Raw genomic sequence first — 23,535 nt, forward strand, 5'->3', positions numbered from 1 at the left:
TCCTATATTGATGTTGAGGATGAGGTTGGGACTCCGCTACAAGCCTTATCTATTGTTAAGCCTTCAAGGAAAGGACTTTCTTCATTTGTCTCCTATAATGATGCGAAGTTGGCCATTGAACATGGTGCAACTACTGGTTTGGGGAGAATGATTAAGTTGGAAGATAATAAATCTCGAGCAAGCATATGGTACTCTTCTGGTGTTTCCAATGATCGTGGGCTATTCTAGAGTGGAGGTTTCATCCACATCGTTGAAGACCAGGAAGCTGTTGCCATTGTTGAAGATGATGAGGAGGAAGACCTTGGCAACTTTGTCATACCTGGAGGAATCTGCAATAATTGAGTCGCTATTGATGTTCCAACAGTTATCCATAAGTCAACGTAATGTGTTCGTTTTGCTTAAAAACCCTTCTCCCATGCCAAAAGGAGAAGTGAAGACATTATTGGCATATTTGACTAATACAATGATATTCATTCAATAATCGCATGTTAAATATTTGTTTTCCAAATTATTTTTGCTTTTTGCTTTTTTGCATGAAATTGGTGATCACCATAAAACCCTAAAAAGAGAATAAAATCAATCTTTTCATCTGCATAATGGTTTGCCTTGTTTGAATTCTGAAATCTCTTTATACTCAAAATCGTTATACAGGTTGATCAAACCCATTGAACATAATGATCCAACACCATCTCCCAACTTTGAGTTCCCTGTATTTGAGGCAGAAGAATATGATGTTAAAGAGATTCCTGATGCAATTACCCGTCTGCTTGAGCACGAAGAGAAGATCATTCAGCCGCATCTTGAGAACCTGGAAACAGTCAACTTGGGGTCTGAAGACTGCATTCGTGAAGTGAAGATTGGGGCACTCCTTGAAGAGTCTGTCAAGAAGGGGTTGATTGAGTTGCTATAAGAATATGTCGATGTCTTTTCCTGGTCGTATGAAGACATGCCTGGTCTAGATACTGATATCGTGCAACATTTCTTGCTGTTGAAGCCAGAGTGTGTGCCTGTGAAGCAGAAGCTTAGAAGAACTCATCCTGATATGGCAGTGAAGATTAAAGAAGAAGTTCATAAGCAAATTGATACGGGGTTTTTGGTGACTTCTACATATCCTCAATGGGTGACCAATATAGTGCCCGTGCCTAAGAAAGATGGAAAAGTTCGAATGTGTGTGGATTACCGTGACTCGAATAAAGCTAGTCTGAAAGATGATTTTCCTCTACCACATATTGATATGTTGGTAGACAATACGGCTAAATTCAATGTCTTTTCATTTATGGACGGATTTTTCGGTTATAATCAGATTAAAATGGCACCCGAGGATATGGAGAAGACAACTTTCATCACACCTTTGGGAACATTCTATTATCGAGTGATGCCCTTTGGTTTAAAGAACGGCGGAGCCACGTATCAACGCGCTATGACTACCTTGTTTCATGATATGATGCATAAGGAGATCGAAGTGTATGTTGATGATATGAAGCTTTTCCAACGTTTGAGGAAGTACAAACTCCGGTTGAATCCGAACAAGTGTACATTTGGAGTTCGTTCCGGCAAGTTATTGGACTTTATTGTCAGTGAAAGAGGCATTGAGGTTGATCCTGCCAAGGTCAAAGCAATACAAGAGATGCATGCGCCCAAAACTGAGAAGCAAGTCCGAGGTTTTCTTGGCTGCTTGAATTACATTTTGAGATTTATATCCCACATGACTGCCACATGTGCGCCTATATTCAAGCTCCTCCAAAAAGATCAGCGTCATGATTGGATCGAGGATTGCCAAAAAGCCTTTGACAGTATCAGAGAGTATCTGTCCGAGCCCCCGATTCTGTCTCCGCCTGTTGAAGGGAGACCATTGATTATATATTTGACCGTGCATGATGATTCCATGGGTTGTGTCCTGGGTAAGCAAGATGAATCAGGAAAGAAAGAATATGCAATATACTACTTGAGTAAGAAGTTCACTGACTGTGAGTCTAGGTACTCAATGCTTGAGAAAACATGCTGTGGTTTGGCTTGGGCTGCTAAGCGTTTACGCCAGTATATGTTGAATCATCAATCTTGGTTGATATCCAAAATGGATCCAATCAAGTATATTTTTGTGAAGCCTGCTTTAACTGGGAGGATTACCCGTTGGCAGATGTTGTTGTCTGAGAATGACATTGAGTATCGAGCTCAAAAAGCTATTAAAGGTAGTATCTTGGCTGATCATTTGTCGCATCAACCACTTGAAGATTACCAGTCTGTGCAGTATGACTTCCCTGATGAAGAGATTCTGTATTTGAAGATGAAAGATTGTGATGAGCCTACGCTCGATGAAGGGCCAGAGCCTGGTTCCCGATGGGGTATGGTGTTCGATGGCGCTGTCAATCAGTATGGAAATGTTATTGGGGCAGTGATTATTACTCCTCAAGGCACACATTTTCCTTTTAGAGCAAGGCTAACTTTCAAATGCACGAATAATATGGTAAAGTATGAGGCTTGTATCATAGGTTTGGAAGAATGTATTGATCTTAGGATCAAACATCTAGATGTTTATGGTGATTCGGCCCTGGTTGTTAATCCGATTAAGGGTGAATGAGAGACGAATTAGCCTAGCCTCATCTGGTCGAGATCCAATCAATGAGAGTCTTGATGGAAGCCATGTTGACTGAGGCTGAATGGGTTCATAATCGTTATTACTAGCTGAATTTGATTGAAGAGAAAAGATTAACTGCCATGTGTCATGGTCAGTTGTATCAATAGAGGATGAAGAAATCCTTTGATAAGAAGGTCAAGCCTTGTGTGTTCCGAGAAGGTGACCTTGTGCTCAAGAAAGTCTTGTCTTTCGCGCCCGATTCCAAGGGCAAGTGAACTCCAAACTATGAATGTCCATACGTTGTTAAGAGAGCTTTTTCAGGCGGTGCTTTGTTGCTTAAAACTATGGATGGGGAAGATTTCACTCGTCCTGTAAATTCAGATGCAGTCAAGAAATAATTCGCCTAAAAATAAAAACAGAATAGCTCGCTAAGTTGAAATCCCGAAAGGGCGGCTTAGGCAAAAATGAGCGTCTCAGTGGATTGAAAACCCGAAAGGGCAGTCTAGGAAAAAGTTAGAGACATGAAAAAATGATGAATAAATATATCCTGCTAGATTGAGTACCTCACTCTGGGGCAATCTAGGAAAAAATTACGGATTTGGCAAGTAACTGCATCCTAAAAAGACTTTGTTCTATAACCGCTGTCTGTCAAAGATTCTCGCTCAGTCATCATCAACTAAAGTTTCAAATACAGTGGATTCAGAGTTGGTGGAGAAATGAACATTCACAATGACTGGAAGGACAAGTGGAATGTCCTCAGTGCTTTCCCAAGGATAGTTTGATTACCAAAAGGTAATACATTTGTTCATATTCTAGCATTTTTATATCCTCTTCATTAGCTTTCAAGTTGTCTCCCCAGCAAGCGCTGAAAGAATAGTACATCATTAACTTTCCAGAGGGTCCGGTTTGAGAAGTTCTCGTTGATGGCAGTGGATTGATCTATCTTGTTGGATTGCTTTCCCCTAGCAGAATTTGTGGATGTTCATCCAACGCATTCTCGGATAGTTTGTTTGTGCATACATGCTTGCTTCCCCCACGGAGTTCTAGCAGTCCGTGTTCGGTTGTATGGTTGATCTGTGGATGATCCCTTTTGTACCAGTTCTTGCCTGGATCTTTGAGAGACGTGTATCCCTCTATATCAGGAATTAGAATTTGTGTGTTTTATCAATTATATGGTTGTCATCCCTTGTGTGGACTGGCCTAAAATCCCTTATAGATTGATAAAAGTTGATATGCTATTCTACTCACGAGGAGGTTTGTCTTTCCCAAGCATAAGTAGGAGTTACCAGCGGAGTAAGCATTTGTTCCCTGTAAAGCTATCTTTCCAGATAAGTGTCTCCTCAGCAGGAAGTTGCCTAGAGCAATTGATGAAAGGCTTGTCTCCCTTTTCACCCTCAGCATGTCGTTTATTGACATAGGTTTCCTCAGCCTGGGTAGTTCCTTCGAGAATATTTGTAGCTTGACCCCGGTAGGGTTACCAGAACAGAGTTTGATTTATGTCCACTCTGAGTCTGAAATTTCCTTCTAGCATTGAGAGCTGGTGTTGAAGATGTTCATTTCCTTCACCAGTGGAGCAAATTGCTCTTTCTCCCCTTAGCAGAGTTTCCTCTCCAGCAGATTGAAGAGAGTGTTTTGACTGATGTGTATCTGGTTGGTGGTTGTTCCCCATGGAGTTTCACATCATTCCTTGATAAGTTCCCCAGTAGAGTTTCATCTCTGGCGGATCTTATCGATTTTTCAGCAGCCTGTCCCCGAGAGAGTTGATGGAATCTCCCGGGAAGATCTTCTGCATCTTCCTTATGTCATGATTGTTTGCCCCAGGAGGCTTCTCTTATGTAGAATGTCGTTTCTTGTAGTTGGAAACAGTGACTTTGCCTATCCCCAGCTGTGATCGACGTCTTCTTCTTCCAGAGATAGTCCCTGCCAGAGTTGAGTTCTCTATTCGATCAGCTTCTTCCGCTGCCCTTGAATATATCTTCTTTGTATCCTCAGTGAGTGTAGCTTTGGGATAGGGTTTGATATCCCTGATGGTTTATTTTCATCCCGCTCGGGTTGTTCCCAAACTGATTTCTCTAGTAGGCTTTGCCCTTCTTGTTGAGTTGTTGTGTCGGGTGCCTGCTCGTGATTCTCGGACTTGTTTGTGTTAGATATGTCTGTTTGTCAGCATCCATCATACACAAATCATGCATACATCATAGCATTTAGATATGCATACAACTACGTTTGTGTTAGATATGTCTGTTTGTCAGCATCCATCATACACAAATCATGCATACATCATAGCATTTAGATATTCATAATTGCATTCTTTGCCATATATATTTGCTTGTTATCTGTTGCTATTGGTGAAATATTCTTCCCCGAGCAGATGTTTGTGTCTGATCTCTCCATATAGAGTCACCCCCATAGGAAGAAAGTGTCTATATTTCCTTCTTTCTTCCCCACATAGTTGTATCCTCGTGGATGATTATTATTTCAGTTTCCTCCCCAAGTGTGTATTGGGATGGGAATTACTCCCCTGAGTTATATCCTCATCGGGTTGAGTCTTGTTTGATTGTGTCTTTCTAGTTTGTTCCTAGACTGACTCCCTTTCTTGTTATCCCCTACAGTTCCCTGTGGTTTAGTTGTTCAATTGCTCATTAACCAGTAATTGTTCATCCTTTCCCCAGTGGATCTTCTGGCCTTCTCCCCAGTAACTGGTAGTTGTAAGTCCTATTTCTGTGGTTTTCTACCCAGTAACCGATAGATGTAATCCCCTCTTTGTTGATTATCTTTACCCAGTAACCGGTATTGATATTCCTTCATTTTTGAGTATACCACCCAGTAACCGATGATATATCTCTCGGATAATGGCTTTTGTTAGGTAATTTACCCCTTGCGAGTCATTTTTCATTTACCCTTGTTTGGTAATGATTGTTTCTCCTTCTGATTGGTCATCATTTTATACCTAGTAACCGGTATCCCGATGTCCTTTCTTTAAGGTCGATTTATCCTTTATTAACCCAGTAACCGGTTGTGGATGATCTTCCATGCGAGTATGTTATCTACGTTATGACGATAATAGATAATATATCTCATGCGCTCTTAAGTCGAAGTCTTTTCCTTCCCAAGTTGAGTAAGATTCGTATTTCCTTGTGGAATCGAATGCCCATCCTGTAAGTCGAGTTTTCTTTTTCAGCCCTTCTTTCGGATGATGAGTGTCTTGGATATGTTCCCAATTCATGCCTGGTTGGTCACCTATTATATGCCCAGTAACCGGTATCCCTGGTGTTCCTTCCTTCTGCTCCCTATTATGACTTTTTGTCACATGTGGAGTCAGATTTCTCCCTGAGCGTGTTGTTCTCTCACCCAGTAACCAGTGTTTTGATAACATGTCTCTCTTTGAGTTTATTACCTAGTAACCGGTAATATCTCGTTGTTTCTTCCTCAGTTGGGTCCTTTGTGGACATCCCCCGTTTGAGTCCGAATTTTTTTATCTAAAGTATCCTTTGCGGATAGTCTTGTTATATTGGCATTTTCCCCAATACGTGCAATTTTGCGTCATCTCGAGTCTTTCCATCGATTTATTATCGTGGAATCCCTTCGTGTCTCCCAGCAAGTTTTCAAGTCGTGACCTGCTAACGCATTTTTACCTTATTTCCCCCAGAGTCTTTGTCCCCCTAGTGAGTGTGTTACTCCTATGGATTTTCAGTTTCTCCCGATTTCTTTTCCTTCGTGACAACTATTCACCATGAAGATTTTATTTTGCATGCATACATTTCTATTATGAGGTCTCTTAGTGACCAAAATTCGTCTCCTTATTTTTATTTAAGCCCATTCTATCTCGTCGAGACGAAGATTTTAACCTTCATATCTCCGGCTAGAATGACCTTAAATAGGGGCATCTGTAAGACCCTAATTTTGACCCTAAGATCCCTCATGGTGTCATGTTATTGCGCAAGTGCATTGCCTCAAGGATCATAGCTTGTTTGGCTCCTCAACCCTAGGGTTGGAACTTGTGTGAGTGGTTTGAGACCACCAAGCATGCTTGTATTTTATATTATTGCTTTTATTATTTTGACTACTAACCAAAAGCACAAAAATATGTCACTAACTCTTTTTGTTTTGAAGCTCAAGTGATCATGTGCTCCAATGCTCCTAGGAGGCTCCTAAGCCCAATGCAATGGCTAAATGAAGATGAGAAAAAGCATGGTAATGGTCCATAAAGCTCTTAATCATCATATATGTCTCCCAGGTATCTCAATTTGCCAATTTTATCAAAATAACCCAAAGGGCTTGAAGATTGTTTCCCAAGGAAACCCTAATTCAACTATGCTTTGACTGTGCCTTGCCCATGAATCAATCTGAACCTCTGATCCAATTTAATCAAGGGAAGTTATTTCATTCATCATTTTATTCATATGTGAGCCTATTTGAAGATACTCAATCATCTATTCATCAAGATTGGAAGTTTGACCTTGAAAAGTTGACCAGTCAAGTCATCTGACCAAACTGAGGATCACTGAGATGTAACTTTTGATGTGTTTGTCAAATGAAGATGACCCCAAGAGAGAAACTGTTCTTAAGAATCGTATGTACAACTTTAATGTTCATAAAAAATCAATTTGAAACTTGGAAGGTTATCATTCATTTCAAAACATTATAGGTCATTTTGACTGAAACCCTAATTTTGGGTCAACTTACCAAGGGCATAACTTCCTTATTCTTTATGATTTTGAGGTGATACAAAATGAATTGGAAAGCTTGATATGTCTACTTAAAATATTATGTTGTAAACACATTCATAATCCTAAAAGAAATACATGTGATAATACAAAACATTATAGGTCATATTTGATCTAATTCATTGAATTTGAAAAAGTACCCAACTTCAAATGCCCATAACTTTGTCATATAAAATCCAAATGATGCAAATTTTGATTCTATATTGATCATATTGAAAATATCTACAACTTTTATGTTGGATATTTTTCCATTTGAAACTTGCATCATGGACACAAAGGGGTTTGAATAGACTTGCTTTTGGTGAAATATTTCAAAGGTGACTTAAACATGTTTTGTACCTAAATTTTCACAGCCATTTTTCATTGATTTACAAATGCCAAATGAATTGTTTTCCAACATGACTCATGTTCCTTATTTCGAGGGGTTTCCAACCATTCCTCACATTACTTTTTTGGACTTACCATTTGGGAGTTTCGAAGAGCTCTTCATTTATGTTCATTTTGGCATTTCATGATGAAACTTAATGTGCAAGCTAGTTCCACTTCATGTACACCTCCAATTCCATTCCAAATAAACTCAGTAAGATGTTTCACTCATCTTTGGGCCTCACATGCGCCTGTACAGGCCCATGCATATCCATTTTCAAATGCCATGCACACGAGGGAAGCATGATGCACAGTCAATTTCAGCTATAAATAAACACTCCATCTCATTCATTTGAAAACCTTTTGGAGATCTGAAACACTGCATCACTGAAACCATATCCATACCAAAGGAATTTTCCATAAATTTTTCTCACTTTCAAGCTTGAAATTCAACATCATTAGTTGATTTTCAAAGCTCAATTCCTTAGGCTATCATCTCCACTAAATCCCTAGAGCAAAGAGGAGTCAAGATCTTGAAGTTTTCGTGGCTTAAAGAGCTTCAATTCAGAGGTAGAACTTCAAACTTTTTGGATCTAGAACTTGCAATTCAGTGTAGTATTCTCTTGTTTGTGTGGTTTTCTGAAGTCCTCACACTTGAGGCAAGCCAATGGTGGTTTCAATTTTCCATTTCGTGCATTTACAGTTCTTACACCATGCTCTTCCACCTCACATTTCTCTCAATATAGGAAGAGTGAGGAAGATCCATGGATACAATGCTGATCTCAATCACACAAACTTCAATTTCATATCCTCATTTTCCATTTTTGTTAAGAAAAATTTCTCAGCAACTGGTGGCCAGAGATTGTTGGTTCACCGGAGAATATGGTGGTTTCCACCACCATCACCATGTGTACACATCCACAGCCTTTGGATTTGGTTCTAACGTTTTATTCGTGTGCATCCATTATGTGTACTTCATTTAATTCACTTTGCCACGTGTTTGACTTGGTCACACCATGCGCCCTCACATCTGGACCGTTCTTGGCTGCCACGTCAATTAATGAACCTCATTCAGTGGTTGCGCATTTTTCATTTATTTCTATTTTCGTTTATTTTCAGTTAATTCTATTGATTTTCAAAAATTCATAAAAAATTTATTTGAAGTCATAAAAATATGAGACCAACTCCAAAAAATTTCTTGAAAAATCTAGTTTCATATTTTTATTTTTAATTATTTTTGTAACTTCATTTAATATTTTTTGTGAATTATTTGGTTTTTTAATAGTTTTCATTCATTTTAAAATACTTTCTGATATTTAAAAAATCCAAAAATATTCTTCTAGCATTTATGGATCATGATAAGTCAATGAAAAATAGTCTCATCAATTTCTTATTTGATTTGAGATTTATTTGAGATTTTAATCCATTTTGTGCTATTTTTAGTTGTTTTTAATTGTTTTTAAATACTTTCTGATTTCAAAAAATTGTTGGGAAAATTAGTCAAAGCTTGTTTGACTATGTTGAACCTATGAGAATTTAATTGGACTTTTTAAAGTTGATTTGAATTGAATTTGAGGTTTGACTTTATTTGATTATTTTTATTTTGCATTTTTTTTTAATTCAAAAAATATCAAAAAAATATTGTTGACTTGTTGACTTGTAATCTTCATTTCTTTTCGGTTTCGTGTTGATTGATGTTGGTTTGATCCATATTTGATCAATTGGATTTGATACTTGTCTACCTTTTCCCTCCCTTTCATCTTCATCCCATTCTTTCCATCAATGACCAATGAGTTAAGTTCTTATGGTTGGTCTTGACAAATGAGAGGTTTAACCTTCTTTGATCCAAACCAAACTCAACTTGATCCATGATCAAGTGAGTTATTTTATGTCCAAGATATGTTGCTTCTTGGTCAAGCCAATAACTTAAAGACAATACAAGGCCCTTCCCCTTTTGTTTTGGCATGGCAAGTTTATGGAGTTTGGCTTACTAGTCATGATCTCTAACTTGTGTTATTTGCCTATAGTTTTATTGACCGACCTCAGATAGGTGTGACTACTACATTAGTCTACTTACGATTGCTTAACATAGCGCTACATTGTCTTATGACAAACTAACATAACTACACTAATTACTAACTTTAATTTGTGCATTTAATTTCTTGCCATTTTACTTTTAATGTCATTTATTTCTTGCTCATTATTCATATTGATTTTCCCTTTGCTCACTTGAGCACATATTTTATGTTTATGTCATTTTTCTTTTGCTCATTTGAGCTCATTATAGTATATAAATATAATTGTTACCTTGTGTTTGCTTTGTGTTTGTTTTTGTGTGAACCAAATGCAAAAGGAGAAAGGACTTAGAATTAGGACCTACCTATGCTTAAAAGGAGTTCAAGAGCAACTAGGCCTTATCCCTTTAGAATGCTAAATTTGTTGAAGAACAACTAGGCCCCATGCCTTTAGAATGCTAAATTTCAAAGTTGATCTTAAAGGACTTCTCATCCTAACCTATTCTTTGTCCATTCCCCTTATTGTGTTGTGAACTTTTTGATGTTTGCTTTTGTGTGATAGGCATCCCACCTTGAGAAGAGGACCATTGTCATGAGTAACCAAGTTAAGAGACAATCCAAATGGAGATCCTAGGAGCTTCAATCCAAGTTATTTGATTTCTTGATTGTGTGCTAAGTCCCAAAGGAAAAGAGCCTCTTGAATCATCTCTATGATTCCAATAAAAGGAACTCCAAGGGTTTACCTTTTCTCTATTCTCTTTGTATGCTTTAGGAATAGCCCTTTTATTCTTCTCCTCACTCTAACCCAAGCCAAAATCATTTTCTAAACTTTGACTTTGTTTCAAATTAGAAACCTAGGCCTTATGCCTTTGACTTTTTCAAAACTATTTTCATAAATACTCATTGTGAATAAATCTTAATCCAACTTTGACTTCATTTGTGTAAATAAACCTAACTTGTAAACATAACTCACTTTAAGTTGTTTTTGTGGTTCCAATGGCCACCTTATTAAAACTTTTCATAAACATTGGTTATAGGTTTGAGTTATCATAGTGGTTGATGTAAATCTCACCTCATCCTTAGTGATTGGATTATAAGTCTTCCATACTTATTATAGGGTTAACCCTTCACTAGTATGTTAAAGCCTTCCTCACATGGTGAATTGTTGGTCAAATCAATTCACAAATCTTTGAGATTTTTACCCCGAACTATGAGGTTTTAATCCTACCTTTGTGATGGTACGTAGGCAATGGGTTCATCTATTCAAACAACATAATTTGTAAATATAATATATTGTCTTCTCATCCCCCCAACCTTTTGTACAAATATTTTCACAAATACCAACCTACACCACATATTTGCAAAAAGGGTTCCCTTAGAGTACTAAGGATGTTTTGGGTGCGTAAAACCTTCCCATTTCATAACCATCCCCCTTACCCAGATCTCTGACATTTTTATTAGTTTTTGATTGGAAAAACTTCTTACCTTGGCTTTTTTTTCACTTTTTAGCCTTCTCTTTGAACAAATAAAAGTGCGGTGGCGAATCGAATTGTATGTTGACTTTTGGTTTAGTCGATAAACCTAAAGGTAACGAAAACCCCGCTACAGCCAGCTTTTCCCCCTCTTTTCAAACCCTCACAATTCAAAGGAAAACCTGAGAATTTTCAATTTGAAAATTGAGTTTAAATCTCACTGTTTGGAGATTCAAAAACTCAAGGATCCAAAGCTTTGTTACATTGCCAAGCCACTTCTACAAGCTTCCTGAAGGTGATCAAACAAAGTTTGAAGCAATCAAGATCCAGTTCTGCACATCATTGAAAGTATTTTCTAGAAATTTTCTTCTCTTTGATTCTCACTCAATTCTCATCAATTCTATTGGATCTTTGGTTGTCTGAAGTCTTACCAATGTAGGCAAGAAGATTGAGTTGCTTTGAGGTCAAATCAAAGCAACTCAGTTGACACACCTCAAAATTCAACTCCTCATATCTTTCTATATATGTGGAGTTAGTTAAAATTGAGGTCAGATTCGTGCTCTACGCCATTTTTTTCTTTCAGACCATGTCCTCCTTTTTCATTTATGTGATGGTGATGACTGAACCAGTCTAGTGAGCCTCGCCTGAGAAGGTGACCGGAGTTTCAGTGTCGGTGGTGTGCTGGATATGTTCTGAGCCACATGATCAGTTCAAATCGTTTTAATCTTGAGTGTTGCTTTTGAATACCATTGGTGTGGCACGCTGACTCGTGTGTTTGGTGGAACGCAGATTTTAGACCACTTGACCTGCCACCTCAATTAATGAGGGAGATCAAGTGGTTCACATTTTTTCTGATTATTTGAATTTCATTTATTTTCTTTTATTTTCATTAATTCATATTAATTTTAATATTGATCCAAAAAATATGAGAGTTTCACCAAAAAATGGTAAATAAATCCTCTTTCATATTTTGAATTAAAATTATTTTTTGGATCATTATTAATATTTTTCATGATTTAATTGATTTTGTGAATATTTTTAATTGTTTAAAAAGACTTTTAAGTTTCCAAAAATCCTGAAAATTTTTCTCCAAGGTCCTTTGACTTTGTTTGACCTATGATAAATCTCATGGCCATTTCTTTGGTGTTTTGATGAGGTTTTAGGAATTTGACAAACCATATTTAATTTAATGCATTATTTTTAGTATTTTTAATTTGAATAAATGCCAAATAATTGTGTTGAGCCATTTTGATTGTTTGTATAAGTTTGACTTGTGTTGTTGGGTCTTGGTCAAGGTTGATTTGACTTTGCTAGGTTAAGATCATTGGATATAGGGGATTGATGGAATGTACATTCCATCTCCCAAAATGAATGAATGATCTTAATTGGTAAAAGTCCTCCTTTTTCCAATTTGAGTTTTGATATATTCCCCTCCCACTTCATCTAATTCCCCTTATTTATACATCCATTTTATTTGACCTATGATATCTCAATATCCTAAGGCTAGTAGATTGCAAAATCAACATAAGTATGGATGAGATTAAGTCACCTGTTTTGCATATTCTTTTTGTGTGTGGTATGTTTCAGGAGCATAATCCATTATACTATGTCTCTAACATGCATTAACACCAAAATTCTATTGCCCGACCTCAAATAGGTGTGACTTCTACATAAGTCCAATTACGATTACTTAATATAACGCTAAATTTTTGACACAAGAGGCATAGCCTTCTAGTTAGTGAGATTGTAAGTCTCCCCTCTTTCATGGTATTTTATGGAAACTTGGCCTTTTTTCCTTCCTTTGGAAGATGTCTTGGTTCAAGGATCCATGTTTGTGATAAGTGGGTTGAGTGTTCTCCAAAGAATGACTTAAAAAAAAAGCAAAAACAATACTAACTTCTAACTCATTAACAACTAACATTTAATTTCAAGCCATTTACTTTTAATGCACTTTAATTTTTAAGCTTCTATTCATTTACATTATTCATACCATTCTAATTATTTATGTTAATGTCATTTTCACTTTGTCCAGTTGGATCATATTTTGTGATATATTGTGCTTGTGTATATTGTGTTTGTTTGTGTGGTCTTTGACCATTAATGTACATAATAAAAACAAAAACCCTAAAAAACTTCTTGTGTGGACTGTTGGTTTGATCTAAGGCAATTGGACTTAGAATTTAGGCAACATTCCCTATGCAAAGGACTTGTCCAATGCCACCTTTTATGTAACCATCTGCTTACAATTTGAAACTTCATCTGATACATCATTGAAGATCCCCTTGAGTTCATCTGCAACATGATCATTGTGAAGTTGTTATATTGAACTCGTGACTTGTGGAATTCATATGTTACATGGGCAAATTTGAAGAAGTTCATGGAGTGGCTAAAGCTTGGATGTGGCTATCTTTATTTGATGCCTTGCTCTTCAAGTTAATATTATGTGCATTGTTTTTTGCTTGATTCTAATACCCAAGGGAATTTGAGTTTCTATATGACATTCTTGTCTATTGGATTGCAGCATATTGGTCAGATCTTTTCAACTCTTAACTTTTAAATTTATGCTTAGGATTAGTCTCTTCATCTCCTCCCCATCTCTTTAATTTCAAAATCTCTCCCTCCTTTTAAAAAAAATTTCTTTGTTTATACTTGTCTTTTTTTTAACTTAGACCCTTTGCAAATTAGAAACTTTGGCCTTATGCCATTGCATTTTTAAACTTCTTTTCTTAAATCAAACTTGTATATAAACTTAACTATACTTGACTTAAAATTTTCAAAAGCCAAAAAGAAATAACTCATTCAAACCATTTTCTAGGCCCTTGTGCCTTTCAAACTTAATTTTTGATTAAAAGCAATGCACCCATTTTGAAATTGATATCAAGAACTACGAGGTTTTGATCCCTTATTTTTATGTTGGTATGTAGGCATAATTCCGAAGGTCTTGTCAAATACAAAAATATAATTAATGAATTCTTTTCTCATCCCCCCATTCTATTTTATTGTAAACATCATTCTATACAAAATACATATGCGCATAAGAAAGGGCTCCCTATGAGTACCTATGACACTTTGGGTGCTAACACCTTCCCTCTGTCTAACCAACCCCCTTGCCTGTAATCTCTGGCATTTCATTAGTTTTGATTTGAAAACTTCTTATTTTTGGGTTTCGTTCGTACTTTTCCCTTTTCCCTTGGAAACAATAAAAGCGCGGTGGCGACTCTGGATATTTGATGTCTTGCTTATCCATAGCTTGATGATAAGGAATTTACCGCTACAGAAATTAAGTGGAGATTCTAATGGGGAGTAGTCTCCAGTGGGTTTAACCTACTTTTGTTTGTGTATATAATTGTATATATGTGATGTATGTATATTTGTGTGATATAATCTGCTTGTTGTGCTTGGTGATCTCTGAGTGGTGAGATAAGTCCTAACCGAACTTGAGTACAATTAAGATAGGAGGATGGTATGGTCATGTTCGACTTGTGTGGAGTAGTCCTTAACAAGTTTGCTTGAGATCCATCTGCTTAGTGGAGACCCTTTTGGATTTATAAATGTCACACAAGTATTTGTGGTTAGGCATTACTATCTCTAATTTGGGTCTGAGAAGCTGAGGACCATAGAACATTTACCCCCTCTTGGCCTATTTAGGACGTAATGTGGAGACCGTTCAAGTGTAGACTTGATAATAGTTGTTACGCGATACTACACTCAGACGAGTTTCTCTTGAGAATATTATGGGTCAATGAGTCAGTCATCTTAACCTATAATATTCGATAGATGGAATTAAGACTCTAGGAACTTTTTAGAACATGATCTACAAGTTTTATCCTTAGTTCACTCCTTTGGGATGGTTCTAACCCATACTCCATGCTCGTGATTCACAACAAACCCTTGATTCTTGGTTGATCCAATCAAGTCTTTTCAATATCAATGGAACTTGGGTGTTGGTAAGGTGAAAACCATAATCCACCAAAATGGATGATTGATCTTGAGAATGACTTGATTCATACCTTGACCTTTGTTTGTTTGCCTTGTGTTTGATCCCTTATTTGTGATTGTTGCATTCATTCATTCATGCGCATCATAACATTTATCTCACGAAAATTTCAAGGAGCTGAGGTATTATTTGCAAATATTTTCAGACCATGGATTATGGACGAAGGAACACTAAGAAGTATAGTTTCAGATGTCCCGACTTGAAAGAGTTAAGGAAGCTAGAATCTTTTGTATTAGATCCCTTGGACTTCAAACAACGTCATGGGAAGCTTCTGTCTATCCTGTCTACTGATGTGGTTGAAGAACTTTTGAGTGCGTTGGTTCATTTTTATGACCCTCTCTACCGGTGCTTCACTATTCCTGATTATCAGCTTGTGCCTACGTTCGAGGAGTATGCCCATCTCTTGGGGATACCTATTTCTAGTAGATTGCCATTTAGTGGGATGGAAGAGATTCCCGGATCTCATCTTATTGCTAAAGCTCTGCACTTGAAGAAGTCTGAGATAGAGGCTTATTGGGTGAAGAAAGAAGGATTGTTTGGGTTGCCATCTGATTTCCTCATCAAGGAAGCTACTTCCTTGGCTCAAGCCGGTAGTGTGGATGCTTTTATAGCTATCTTTGTATTTCTCATTTATGGATTAGGTTTGTTCCCTAACATTGACGGTTTTATTGATGTCAACGCCATTAGAATTTTCTTGATTGGGAGTCATGTGCCTACTCTATTGGGTGCTATGTACTTTTATTTGCATTTAAGGAATTCTAAAGGTGGAGGAACGATTGTCTGTTGCATTTCTCTTCTGTACAAGTGGTTTATTTTACACTTGCCTCAGACGCCTGCTTTTGTGCAGAACAAACAATGTCTACGGTGGTCTCAGAGACTTATGTCTCTTATTACTGATGATATAGTTTGGTATGATGCTTCTTTGAGCAGTTTGGAGATTATTGATAGTTATGGTGAACTCTCTAATGTGCCTCTCATTGGTACACAAGGAGGAATTAACTACAACACTGCTTTGGCTCGTCGTCAACTTGGGTTCCCCTTGAGAGACAAACCTAATAACACTTTGTTAGAAGGTCTTTTCTATTAAGAGAGTAAAGATCCCAAACATTTGAAGCAATAAATTGTGTAGGAAAGGAAGGTCTGAGCTTGGTCCGTGCAATTATGTAGCTTTAGAAGCTTAAACTCTTTGGGTGAAGAATAGAGCTTTGAAGTTGAAGATGCCTTATCCTTGTGAGAGACCTATGTCTATGGTTGTGGTTGAGCCATTAACTCTCCCTAATAAAGATATAGAGGAGTTGGAAGACGCACTCGCCAAGATGAAGCAAGAGAAGGATATGTAGGAAGAGCGTTTCTGTGCTTTGAGCAAAAAGCATGAAGAGTTGCAGTTGGAGTCTAAGGACAAAGATGCACTTATTGGGCTACTTAAAGACTGAGTGACAAAGAGATAGAGAGAGTCAGAGGTTTCATCTTCTAGCATGCCTCAGCCTTCCTTTGCTTGGAAAGAGATTGTTGATCAGTGTAGCAGTAAATTCATGATCGTCAAGCTATTGACAAGCTAGAGATCAAGTAACAAGAGTCGCCACCGTGCTTTTATTGTTTCCAAGGGAAAAGGGAAAAAGTACGAACAAAACCCAAAAGTAAGAAGTTTTCAAATCAAAACTAATAAAAAGTCAGAGATTATAGGTAAGGGGGTTGGTTACACAGAGGGAAGGTGTTAGCACCCAAAGTGTCCTAGGTACTCCTAGGGAACCCTTTTTGTGTGCATATGTACTTGGTATAAAGTGATGTTTACAAACAAATAGAATGGGGAGATGAGAAAAGAATTCATTAATTATATTTTTGTGTTTGACAAGACCTTCGGTCTTGTGCCTACGTACCAATATAAAAATGAGGGATCAAAACCTCGTAGTTCGTGATACAAATTTCAAAGTGGATGCATTGCTTTTAACAGAATTTAAGTTTGAAAGGCACGAAGGCCTAAAAATGGTTTGAATGAGTTATTTCTTTTTGGCTTTTCGAAAGTTTAGGTCAAGTATAGTTAAATTTATTTACAACCTTGATTTAAGAAAAGTAGTTTGAAAATGCAATGGCATAAGGCCAAAGTTTCTATCTTTTTTGCAAAGTGGTCAATGTTTAGAACAAAAGTAGTTCACACAAAGACGGTTTTTAAAAAATGGAGGGAGAGATTTTGAAATTAAAGAAATAGGGAGAAGATAAAGAGACTATCCTGTAGCGGGGTATTCGTTACCTTTAGATTTATTAACTAAATCAAAAGTAAATCATACAATTCGAGTGGCCACCACACTTCTATTTATCTAAAGGAAAGGTTAGAAAGCGAACAAAAACCGAGAAGTTTTATCAAATCAAAAACTAATAAAAATGTCAGAGATCTGGGTAAGGGGGTTGGTTATGCAATGGGAAGGTTTTAGCACCCAAAACATCCTTAGTACTCTAAGCGAGCCCTTTTTACAAATGTTGTAAGGTAGGTTGGTATTTGTGAAAATTATTTGTGCAAACATGATTGGGGAGATGAGAAAAGAATATACAAGTTATTTACAATTTTTGTGTTTGAATGGACAAACCCATTGTCTACGTACCATCTTAAAAAGGTAGGATCAAAACCTCGTAGTTCGGGGTAAAAATCTCAAAAGAAGTTGGTGAATTGATTGGTCAAAATCCTTAAGGTCTTTTGTTATCAAGGGGAGAAAACTCAACCTAAAACCATAAATCCACCATGTGAGGAGAGCTTCAACATGCTAGTGAGGGGTTAACCCTATAATAAGCATGGAAGACTTATAGTACATCACTAAGGATATAGGTGAGTATTATATCAACCTTTAAGATAACTCAAACCTAATAGCTAATGTTTATGAAAAGATTTGGCAAGGATTGGCCATTGGAACCACACAAATAATTGAGTGAGTTGTATTTACATATGAAAAGTATTCGCAAAATATGGTCAAAGTGGACTTAGGATTCAATTTAAAATAAGTGTTATAAAAAGAGTTTGAAAAATCAAAACCATAGTGCTTAGGCTTCTAATTTTGAAAACAATGTTAATGTTTGCACAAAATTTTGGCTTGGGTTAGAGTGGAGAGAAGAAGAGAATGGCTAGGTTCGAAACATGCAAAGATGAAGGAAGAGAAATAAAACCACATGGAGTTCCCTTCTTGAGATCATAGTGATGATCCAAGTTGCTCCTTCCTTTGGATTTAGCAATCAATAATCATATAATTCAAGCAATCAAGCAAACAATCAAGCTCCTAGGAATCTTCCAATTGGCTTTTGTATCTATCACTTTGGATGCTCATGACAATGGTTCTTCTACTTGGCAAGTTTGGATCCCTAGCACACAAGAACACATAAATCAAAAAGTTCCACAATGCAATAGAAAGAATGGACAAGAGGGAATTGAGAATTAGGTCCTTCCAATGTCTTCTTCAAGATTAAGCATTCTAAAGGCATGAGGCCTAGTTTCTCTTTGACGATTTTAAAGCATTCTAAAGGCATGAGGCTTAGTTGCTCTTCAAACTCCATTAGCATAGGTAAGGTCCTAAAATCTAACTCCTTTCTCCATTTTGCATTGGGTTCTGTAGCGGGGTATTCGTTACCATTAGAGATATTGACTAAATCTAAGGTAAACCATACAAGTCGAGTCGCCACCGTACTTCTATTTATCCAGAGGAATGGTTAGAAAGAGAGCAAAAACCTAAAAGTTTTATCGAATCAAAAACTAGTAAAAATGTCAGAGATCGGGGTAAGGGGGTTGGTTATGCAAGGGGAAGGTTTTAAGCACCCAAAATATCCTAGGTACTCCTAGGGAGCCCTTTTCATACTTGTTGTAAGGTTGGTATTTTGTGAAAATTTATTTGTGCAAACATGATTAAAGAGATGAGAAGAGAATATACAAGTTATTTACATTTTGTGTTTGGATGGATAAACCCATTGCCTACGTACCATCTTAAAAAAGATTAGGATAAAAACCTCGTAGTTCGGGGTAAAAATCTCAAAATGAGTTGGTGAATTGATTGGTCCAAAAGCCTTAAGGTCTTTTGTTATCCAAGGGAGAAAACTCAACCTAAAACCACAAATCCACCATGTGAGGATAGCTTCAACATGCTAGTGAGGGGTTAACCCTATAATAAGCATGGAAGACTCATTGTCCATCACTAAGGCTATAGGTGAGTATTACATCTACCTCAAGGATAACTCAAACCTAATAGCTAATGGTTATGAAAAGTTTGGTTAAGAGAGTGGCCATTGAAACCACAAAAAGGTATTTGAAAGAGTGGTATTTGTGACGGTGTATTCGTCGCTATATGATTTATCGATTAAACCATAAGAAAAGCATACAATGATTTTCGAGTCGCCACCGCACTTTTATTTATCCAAAGGACTGGCTAAAAAGCGAACAAAAGCCTAAGAAGTTTTACACGTAGAAAACTAATAAAAAGATCAGAGAGTCTGGGTAAGGGGTAAATTACGCAATGGGAAGGTGTTAGGCACCCACTACGTCCTAGGTACTCCTAGGGAGCCCTTTTCACACTTGTTGTATTAAATTATTATTTGTTATGACAAAAAAAAAATATTGTGCAAACATGATTGGGATGATGAGAAAAGAATATACATTTTTTATTGGGTTATTGGGTTATTGGGTTCGAACGGATGAACCCGTTGCCTACGTACCTTCCATCAAAGGTAAGGATCAGAACGCCGTAGTTCGGCTAAAAGATTTCCAAAAAGTTGGTGGATTTGATTTTAAACACAAGCACTGAGGCTTTTCATTATCAATGGGAGAACACTCGACCAAAAAACAACATCCACCATGCGAGGATAGCTTCGACGTACTTGAGGGGTTAGCCCTGTTTTCAGTACGGAAGTCTTACTGTCGACTCACTAAGGATAGGCAAGATTTACATCAACCACAAAGATAATTGAAACCTATGGCTAATGTGAAAAGATTAACAATGGACAGAGCCAAAACAAGTGAATGAGTGAAGTTAATTGATTGTGATTATGAAAATGAAGTCAAAGTATGATTAAGATTGATTCAAGAGAAGTGTTATGAAATGGAGTTTGAAAAAGTCAAGGACTTGAGTCCAGGTTTTTAGTTTGAAAAAAAACATGAAGATGTTTGCACAATATCTATGTCAAGTTTGAAAAGTAAAGTGTGAAAAAGTCTAGGACATAATGAGGATGAATGGATGAGGATGGAAAGTAAAACTTCTTAGAAGGTTCACTTCTTGAAATCATATGGGAGATGATTCAAGTGTGTCCTTTGGAATGGCAATGAATAATAATAAACAAACAAAGCAAAGAAAGGCGGATATCGGATGCCAATCAATGGTCTTATACCAATCTCCTAAAACAGAACGGGATATCAGAAGCCACTCAATGGACTTACACTAATCTCCTCAAAAGAAAACAAAGATGAAACATGGAAATCAACTGCCAATCTGTCTGGACTTAGGTTAACTCCACAGTATGGTCCTAGGAAATCCAATGCCACATTACAGGGACTTACAATGGATCCTCGCATACAAGAACAAAAGCAAACAATATGATCACAGGAATGCAAATGCCAACTTACAGGGACTTATAATTGCAACCTCACATAAACAAAGAAAAGCAAACATGGATGTCAGATGCCAATCTGTCTGGGCTTACTCTAACCTCCACAGTATGGTCCTAGGAATACAAATGCCAACTTGCAGGGACTTACAGTTGTATCCTCACATACAAACAAACAAAACAACATGTGATCATAGGAGAGCAAATGCCAACTTGCAGGGACTTACAGTTGCTTCCTCACATACAATCAAATGCATCAAGCAAAGATAAGATGAGTGGCCAAGGTGATGGTCTTACAACTCACTTCCATATCATAGGAGCAATGGCCAATGAATGGTCTTACAATTTTCCTCAATGGGCAAACAACAATGATAATGTCACAAAGACAAATGATATGATCATGCACTAATGGCAATTGATGATGATAAATGCATAACATACAAGCAAACAAGTGCATATGAAGCAAAAATCAGTCAATCAATGAATATCAAACAGCACACTCTATAGCCAAACAAGGGGGGGCTCACACAAGAGGGTTTGACTTTGAAAGTCCACTGTAATAGGTAAAGGTCGCTCTTAACCTTGCCATTGAGAGGCTAAGGTGAAGCAGATGAAAAGGAGATGAGGGGTGTGCCTCATTGCTTCTATCTCAGATCAGAGAGAGCATCAAAGAAAGTGTGGGAGTTCAGAAAGTAGGAACTCTCTCCACATTATTGACTCGATTAGATCTTGGGTATTTATCTCAATGCTTCAACCATGTAATGGGAGCAAAGAGAGGACACACTGAATAGTGGGGGATAGATTGCTTATCCCTACCTTCCACCAATTGCCTTACTTGAAGGACTTTTCCTGCTTAGGACAAATTTAAACAAACACAGGCATTGCCTCTTAAGGAGGACTTCAGACAGTTTGCCCGGTCAAATAACAGACCGGGTCTCCAGACTACATGAAGAAGAAAGGTTTATACCTCAAAGCAAATGCTAAATAGCAAAGCAAGCAACTAAAGCAACTAAAGTGTACCTGAAAAAGTCAAACTAATTAGTAAACAGCTCAACAGTCAAAATCAAAAGAAAATGAACCAATAGTCAACCACAGAGGGACCAATTGTGCAAGGCACAAAGACTCAAGTATGTGAGTCACACCTACAAAACAAAGGTTAGCACATTAAACAATCAAACTAAAATACATTTGAATGATCCTCAAGGCATTGGTGCTTAACCTGAAACAGATGAACTCAACATAAGCTTAGAAGACCACTAGGACTAGCCTAGGGTCAAAGATGAAAGAAAAAGTCAAGGCAGCAAGGAAAAGTCAACCCAAACCAAGTCTAAACATTCAAGAAGCATTCTCAATTGGATTCACAATAAAATCATGCATCAATGTCATTTCATATGCAAAAGGATGCAAAGCATGGCAAGAAAGAGCACAAATAGGTCAACAGCAAGACCTCTTTCAAAAGTCAACTCAAACAATCTCAAAAATCATGAAATAAATCACACTCAATCCTAACATCTAGCATGGTAAGCATGTAAAAATTTCATGGCATTTGGATCTGAGGAAGGCAGTCAAGCAAAATCATGAAGTCAAACCAAATTCAAGTAAGCATGGTGAAAGTCAACAAGCATGGGTCAACTTCAAAAAATCATATCAATTTGAAAACAGAAGAGAAATGAATGAGATTAACACCAATGCAAAGCTTGAGATGTCTAGTTATCACATATGAAATTTCATGGACATACAATATGATTTGAGAATTTCACAAAAGATTTGGCAATATGTATCACATAAAGTCAACAAATGACTAAGCATGGAAGAAAATTCTCAAATAAATGGAAAACAGCATGATTAATTCCAAGAAAATTCATACATGAACTAGACATGTGATAGATGATTCATGCAAAATTTGGAGTCATATGGAGGCCAGGAAGCATGTGAACAAAAATTGGGAAAATGCATATCATTCATGTAGCATCAAATGTAACACATGACTTCAAAAAATCATTACTCTCAATCCACAAATGATAAATGCACAAACTTTATATGGAAATGAAGGTCAATGAGTCTAGTTCCACCACAAAAAATTTCAGGCTCATTGGATGCAACATGAATATTTCACAATAGGAATGGCACAAGGTATCATTTATGCATACATGTTGGGAAAATAATTATCATTAAAAATCCAGACAATGGAAAATTAATTAAAATTCACCATAAAATAGAGGACACATTCATGAACATGAGGAAAAAATTTCATAATTTTTGGATGAAATTTGAATTGAAAATGAATTGTTTAAGTTGAGTGAATAATGGATGAAGTATGAGCAAATAAGCATGGCATATGGTCAAACAAGGTCAACCGATGGCATTTGAGTAAATACCCGCCTCACTAATCCAAACGACACAGTTTTGGCAAACAAAATGAAATGTTCTCATTGGCTGTTGCCAATGGAACAGTAACTCGGGCAAATGAGTTCAAAAACTGGGTTCTAAAACCCTAGGGTTTTAACAGCCATGGTTTCAGCATTGTTCCTCATGTAATCGATCAAAATAACATCAAATGGACAGCAACAAACTAATCATGGCATTGGCATAGTGGATATCATACAAACATCATACGACAAAAAACCCAACAAATCAAGTGGAATTTCTGGGCAGCTCATCATAACAACAAGCAACATCATCTTCAGCATAGCAGTAACAAATGATCATGCAGATACCAATAACAACAGCAAGGCATTAATGTTCATACAACAAAACAATATCAAACAAGAACACTCATGCGAATTTCTGGAAATATTGCTAGGGTTCTAACAGC

This window comes from Lathyrus oleraceus, chromosome 3 (genome assembly GCF_024323335.1).
Source record: "Lathyrus oleraceus cultivar Zhongwan6 chromosome 3, CAAS_Psat_ZW6_1.0, whole genome shotgun sequence".
Lineage (NCBI taxonomy): Eukaryota > Viridiplantae > Streptophyta > Magnoliopsida > Fabales > Fabaceae > Lathyrus > Lathyrus oleraceus.